Here is a 7394-nt window from a genome sequence, read left to right as displayed (position 1 = left end):
TTTTGCTAGCAGAGCATTGTTCTTCCACAACACCGTTGTTTTAAATGAAGCTGTATGTTGACTTGTATTAATGTCACTGCTGATAAAGGAAAAAGAAGATGATTTTGGTATTCAGTAGTTTGTTGTTTCTTCCATTCTCCTCAGTGCTGGCAACCCTTTCAGGACTTTTATCTGGACCTTTTAGATTCTAGACTCTGTATTAGATCAGCTTTCCAAAGTGCTTCATGGGTGATATAAACTGAAGAATGTGAAAACCGTCCACTTCCACACACATTCTTTACATTCTGTTTCCCTTTCATACAACCAGCCAAACAATTTTCCAGCAGGATTCAACTGCACAACAGGACACAATGCTAGACACCCACATGTTGTAAAAACTGGATACCATATTCAGCCCAATACAAGCTTTTCATGATATGCATCATGGCACACCTCTGCTATTCATTGCTTACACCGTTGCATGCGAAACAAACTGCAAACCCACAATAAGGAAGTTGAATTGCTCAGCAATAAAACACACAAACACATCAGCACATTTGAGAGTCAGCCTCCAGCCAACCCAGCAGAGCTCGTTTAAACATCGACCCGAGAATATTTAAATCACCAAACTGTCAGAGTCACCCAACCAAAGAGTGAGAGTGGTTTTCTGTCTGCTGGGCAGACACCGTGCAGACTCTACAGCAGGGATCTGCTGAGCATCAGTCAGGCCCATGCTGAGTTTCAAGGTGCAGCAGCACTGTACAGATTGAATTCATTTTGAAGTCATTCTTCAACAAATCAAAGGAACAATTCAGCCCCACGCATCATGAAAGAGGGATTAAACATCCTGTCAGCTCGGGGAAATGAGCACCACTTCAGTCAGACATGAAGCTGTGGCTTTGGTTCATTTGATGCAAAGTCACTGATGAGCAGCAAGAGAGAAAAACTACAGTGGATCACACAGCATACTATAACACTATAATAATGGCTTAAAATCGCAATTATAGATCCACTGCTGTGGCTGTGGTGTTTCCATAGACAGGTCATCATTACACCAAAGGTCTATTTACTTATTGATTTTCAGCCTGGTATTGGAAAATAGCTTGAGGAGGACATATGTCAGTTGCTTATTTTGTCAAACAGTTTGTCCAAACCCTGGAGACACTGAGTGATTCTATGATTAGGGGAACACTTCAGGGCAGAGTCCTGCACAGGTCCAATTTTCAAGATCCGCCCCGCCCCAACCCGGGGACGTACAAACCCGCACCCGAACCGCAAACCCGCGCATTAGCCCGATTAGTATCGCAACCCAATCCAACCCGTTGAAACACGACCCGCAGCCCGACTCTTAACCTTATTTAAAGAAATCATTCTGGGTCATATTGTCTGAAAATTGAACGGTATATCGCCATAGTTCAGATGCCAGTGAGTAAGCAACGCACCTGAATGAAGCAACTCTTCCAATAAAAGCCTGACTTCAGCTCCATCATCAACCCTCTGTGATCTTCTCACATACAACTGTAAAATCACTCGTTTTTTATGTTTAATGCTTTTAAACTTTTAATCTCTTAAAAGGACCTTTACATGTGTAATGGTAGACTTACTATCTGTCCAGACTTAAGCGCCGCTCAGCGGGTACGAGCCGTGATCAGTCACAACCATGGATGTATTAGAAGAACTGGATAGCGTGGCTCAGCCTCCCACCATGTTACAGATTTGAAGCCAGAATATCCCCATGTTTTTTTTACAGTCTTTATGGTCACAGCCTTACAACCAGCTTACAACTTACGTTTTTATTTTATTGTATTTATTATTATTTTATATTAATTTTGATGTGTCAAACTAAAACCCGCGACCCGACCCGCATGTTATTTTTTTCACCCAGATCTGAACCTGGGAAAAAAAAAAGTTTTTAAAAACCACCCGCAAATCAGCTGTTTTTGCCGACCCAGTGCAGGACTCTGCTTCAGGGATACAAAAATGTGAAAAAATATGTGATTTTTTAATTCATATTCTATTTGATTGCAAAGTATATACCTGGACTGTACTAAATCTATTAGTTGGCAAGCTTAAGCTCTGATGAATTCTAAAATATTTAAGTAATAAAAAAATGGAGGTTAATTTTTTTCAACTGTGTCATGGGCAAAAGTTGTGACTATTTCTCAACATATATCCATATTATAATGAATTTAGAGTTATACAATGTTTCTATGCTAGACTATGCTCCCTAGAAACGTCCCTCATCATTTATATCACAGTTAAGCCACAATTTAAAAGAATTATGGCACAAAAATCACATGTACCACAGCTGACAACACATCGTATCATGGTTGACATTTTCTCCATTTTTTGGCTCTTGTGCTGACTGCAAACCTTGAACATGCCACCACCTGACTTCCATCACCTCATATTTCTGCTCATTTTCTTCACAGGTTGGTTTTTATAACATCTACAGTAAGAACACCAGAAAATGTTGGTTACACAGTTGATGTACAATTAAGGTGCCCCATGTACAGACAATCATTCTGATGAAATATTGATTAGGAGAAGTTAAAATATGCAACACTTTCTTCATGGTTCCTGCCAAAAAAGGATGTGACCTCAAATGATTGGGGTCATGTGACTTTGGAGCAAACCATAGCTGATCTATAGGCCTTTTTTCACTGGGTAACACGGTTGACGCAGATTTCTCGGACACACACAAAGTGAATTATTTCATCTAAAACAATCATTTAAATACCCTAAAGGTCACTTTTCTCCTGTTTTAATAATTATTTTTGAACAAATAATACTTAAAAGAATAAACACAAACATATTCTAGTGTTAATTTTGAAAAGCAAACTTGTCATTTGAGAAATCGGACAGCACAAAAAACGCAAATTTCAACACATGATTTGCATTTTTAGCTAAATAAAAGATGAAACCTGTTCACTTTCTGTATTAAATAAAAGTAAAATATCACCCAAATGACCCACTGTAAAATTAGTCATTGCTTGAAATTAATATTTAGTAAAATTGATAAGTCTATCCCATGGACATGAAATTTACCTCTAATTATAGAATCACTCTGTTATATTCAAAATACAAGGAAGGGGCTTTAAATTGAAGAGATGCAACCAGAAAACAAACAACAGTTGCTCATTGATCTCCAATGCTTACATGTCAGATCAATAATCACGATGTGCCAATTGTCAATCAATGAATTATTTCAGCCTCAGACCCTGTTCCCATCTCCTTTTTGTATAACAGGGGAGATTTGGGATCAGACTGACATCCTTCCTCTGTGTCACTGCGCTAATTCCTTGAGATTAAACTGAAATTAAATCCTCAATTTGTCAGGGGGACACTTAGGTCAGGACCTCTCCAGGCGACCCAGTTTTAAAGCTCTGCGTTTAATGAAGTCCTGTGTGAGGTGTGAGACACCAGCATTTCACGGCAGGTGCATAACACAGCTCAATGGTTTGTTATTGGCGTGCATGCATGCCTTATTTCACAGTGCATTGTGCGCACGCCGATACGGGTAAAGTGGTCGAAATGTAAGAATGCTGCAGAGGAGTCGATAACCGAAACAACAATAAAACACGTGCAGGGTAATACAGCTGCATTGCACGAGAGCACACTGAGCAGTACTTCCCCATGCAGACACACAGGAACATCACTGCGGCCATAACGAGCTGATCGTAAAAGTTTCACTCACCAGAATTACCGCGCGGCTGTGTTCCAGCTCCTTGAAGCGTTCCTGGTGACGGGATCCAGAGGCGTCCCGCTCAGACGCACGGAGTCTGTTTGATTCCGTCCGCAGCAGATTACGGACACACGCTCACATACGGGCATCAGTAAACACACTCTCACACACACACAGAGGCACACACAGCTGCGGAGCTACGTGTGTGGCAGGCAGTGGGATCAGCTGCTGACCTCAGATGTGTCCCATGTTTCACACCCTCTCTTCCGGAAAACACGGACGGACCAGCCCACACCAGCCCGCGAGCCACAGCGGCTTGAGCGCGCGTGCAGCCCTGCAGATCAGCCGGCTGTTGTAGCACCGCTGCAGCGCGCGCGCACACTCTCACACACCGCACCGTGCACCAGCAGCACTCTCACACACTTTGAGGCTGGTCTGACGGCGTCGACAGCACACGGTTAACCCCAACTTTTATTTTTCCTCAAGACGTGAAGCCACGGGTCCTAAGACCCGCCCTGTTCCTGCAGCAAGACCACTTATGTCTGTTCCGGTGCAGACAACACTTTCTCAACCGAAAGAGTCACAACATCCTACTAACATCACATTTCATACAGGACAAAAACGTCCAAAATTTCCGGGTGCCACATGTGGCATTAGCTAACTAGCTCCTTTTTTGAACCGGGACTCTATCTGTCACTATGGCGAGCATTGGGGGAGTTAGCGCCCCTGCTGGTCATTTCTGCATGTTTTTTATTCCCTCAGAAAAATATTCAGATATGGAAGCCTATTTCCGCCGGTAAAAAAATAATAATAATAACCAAAAAGTCATAGTAATGACATAAAAATATAATAAAAATTAAGAGATAAAAATCCACAATTATGAGATAAAACGTCAAATTATTAAGATAATAAAGTCATAATTATGAGATAGAAAAATCAAAATTATGAGACTTTTATGCTCTTGCTTGCGTTGTAGTCTACCATGTGAACAATATGTAATCCTCAACAAGATAATTTTTCTACCAAATGGATAGATGGATATTATTGCGATAAATCGTTGTGTCTGGTGTCTGAGAACCACACACATTACATTGCATTATTAATTTTGACTTTTTATCTCATGATTATGACTTTTTATCTCATAATTTCCACTTTTTAAACTCTCAATTATGACTTTATTATCTCATCATTTTGACTTTTTTTTTCTCATTGTTGTGACTTTTTATCTCATAATTTTGACCTTTTAAACTCTCATTTATGACTTTATTATATCATAATTTTGACTTTTTATCTTATTATTATAAAATATCTCTTAATTTCTTTTTTTTAAACTGGCGGAAATGGGCTTCTATGAAAACAGGACTCAGTAATTAGTGAACATAAGCAGAGCAGTCATTTCTGACTTCAGAGGGTAACAGTCTAATAAATGACTCCGCGTATTCAGCTGAGCACGGAGTAGGAAATACATTAATCAACCAAAGATATCAAAATCAATCTGCTCAGAGAACCCTCACCTTTATTTCCCCTGAGGAATGATCGCTCAACATAAGTAATCAACTTCACATCCAGATACATTAAAATGCAATCTCTTGGTATTAGTTAGGTCAGGTTTTATTTATAAGCATGATGAAAAGGAAGAACACTCAGGAGGGAATGTGGTTATAATTTATTTCATAGGAATGATTAACTTCTCCTGAAAAGCTCTGGGAGAGAAATGAGAGACATCTGATTCAAAGGCACTGTGAGTTGTCTCAGTCCGCAGTCATGACCCGATAAGTAATATGAGGTTATCAGCCAAAAGAGTGTTTATTTCTACATACCTCATTTAAATTCCTGTGTTCAAAAAAAAAAAGCCATTTATGAAAGCCTCAGAAAACAGTCCAATATGAGCACAATCTCAGTCTGTGGGTAAATAAGTTCAGAGTGGTTTTTTATGGGTGTGTAACAGCCACCATACCCTCTTGTCATTATTTTTTGGTTAATTTGCTTAATTCTGGGACTTGTATGCTTGTGAAATAAATGTATGTACGGGTCATTTTGTGTCTTTAGACCTGCATTAGTTTGGATAACTATGTCTACCAATGCACCTTATTTCTCCTGACAGGAGCATAATTATCCAAGTTTCATTTCAACGCTCAGGATCCTAAGCAGTTTCTGAGCATTTTTTGCTTCTGTCACATTTTTACTCACTGTGGTCTCATTTTTCTCTGTAAAGTGAAGTCTAGCACCTCTATGATGCAGGACAACCATGGCTATTGGCTGATGTAACTTGATTATGTCTTTGTGCAGTGTAACACAATTGCAAAGCAGTAAATTATTAGGAAAAAAAGATGAATGAAAATTGAATTTTTCCTGATTTTCTGATTGAAAAAAAATATCTAAGTCTTGCTTTCCCACATTTTAAAAGAAAAAAAAAGTGTAAGCACATGTAGCAGTTGTGTCATTAAATCTTGTTCAAAAATACAACTGGCATGAAACAATAGTGTTACTGGTTGTAACTAACACCAACAAAGCTAGTAAAACCAGCCTTCAGTCCTCGGACAGGTAAACATCCACATGCTTGACCTGGTTGTTTCTTGAGTTGATGGTTGTACACCTGTTAAACTGGACAGCTTTCCGACATCTGTATTATGTTTTCTAGATAAAATTACAGCCAAATGTACCACACTGAGTGATACTATGAGAGTCACACTGCAGTTACAGTGAGCATAATGTATTTGTCCAGACACTGACTGGGACTCTAGTTCATCATGCAAGGGGGATGCTGACTCTCTGGCCATGGGAGGTAATGTAACAGAAGAAGGCTTAATGATCTTTTGTTGTTGGGAGACTCATGGTTCTAAACCAAAGTTTAAAAAGTTTTGTTGTTACATCACCGTTAATAATTTCACATACAAATCAGTACATTACCTCATCAATCTGCATCCTGTTAAAAGTTACCTTGATCTAGGAACAATAGACCCAAATAAAAAGATCAGTTTTCCTTTCAAGCTGCCATGTGTTATTATCAGTGTAAATTTCTTTCTATTTAGTTTAGCTGTGATGTTTCCTGCCTTTGTGATTGTTGTCCCTGCCCTCATGTTTCCACCTGTTGCCCATTACTTGGTATATAAATAGTCTATGTCTCCCTTTGTCCTCTGCCTGTTTGTCTGGTCTAGTCAGTTTTCAGAGGTCTGTGTCTTCAAATCCACGTCATGTTGATTACCTCTGAGTTCTACCTAAGAGTTCTTTAAAGAGATTTCATGTTGCTTCTTCTCTTGCCTTTTTTTTTCCAGTGTGGCTGTGTTAAAACCTTGCCTTGAATTTAACTAAGATAAGGGAAAATAAGACAAGAAAAGAAAAGGAAAAAATAACATTTTATTGACATCCAGAGGAAATAAAAAAAAAACTTTTTGCAGCATCACAGAATTGAAATATTTATGATGGAGGAGGATTAAGCCCGCTGGGGAAAAAAAGAAAGAATAAAGAAAAATGTCTTCTTTTTTTTCAGTTATATTTTTTTCTGTTTTTTTTTTTTTTTGTTTGTTTTTTTTTAGAATTCTTAAGTCAGATTTCAGAGGGAAAAAAGTAAGAATTCTGACTTTTATCTCAGAATTTGATCATAGTTTCAGAATATATATCTTTTTAAAATTGGTGGCCCTAATCCTCTTCCCTAATGTACAAAGTGAAAATAGAGTTAACTAAAATATATATTTTTTTAAGTATAAGCAATTAAACATAACATTCTAAA

At 38.6% G+C, this 7394-nt stretch overlaps 1 protein-coding gene across 2 annotated transcripts in view; it reads right to left on the bottom strand.

The window, feature by feature from the left end:
- Positions 1-4215, bottom strand: part of camkk1a (calcium/calmodulin-dependent protein kinase kinase 1, alpha a) — a 168450-nt gene extending 164235 nt beyond the window's left edge. Inside the window, exon 1 of one of the 2 annotated variants that reach the window (XM_074671644.1) lies at positions 3677-4215. The gene's annotated coding sequence lies outside the window, so the exon portion shown is untranslated. The remainder of the gene's footprint in view (positions 1-3676) is intronic. The other variant, XM_074671645.1, reaches the window with a different exon arrangement.
- Between the last annotated feature and the right edge of the window lie 3179 nt (positions 4216-7394).

Source organism: Halichoeres trimaculatus, unplaced genomic scaffold (assembly GCF_033239565.1).
Source record: "Halichoeres trimaculatus isolate MK-OKI-2021-1 unplaced genomic scaffold, fHalTri1.1 fHalTri1_scaffold_6, whole genome shotgun sequence".
NCBI classification, from domain to species: Eukaryota; Metazoa; Chordata; class Actinopteri; order Labriformes; family Labridae; genus Halichoeres; species Halichoeres trimaculatus.
The sequence above is the reverse complement of the archived record's forward strand: the minus strand, read 5'-3'. Positions and strand labels throughout refer to the sequence as shown.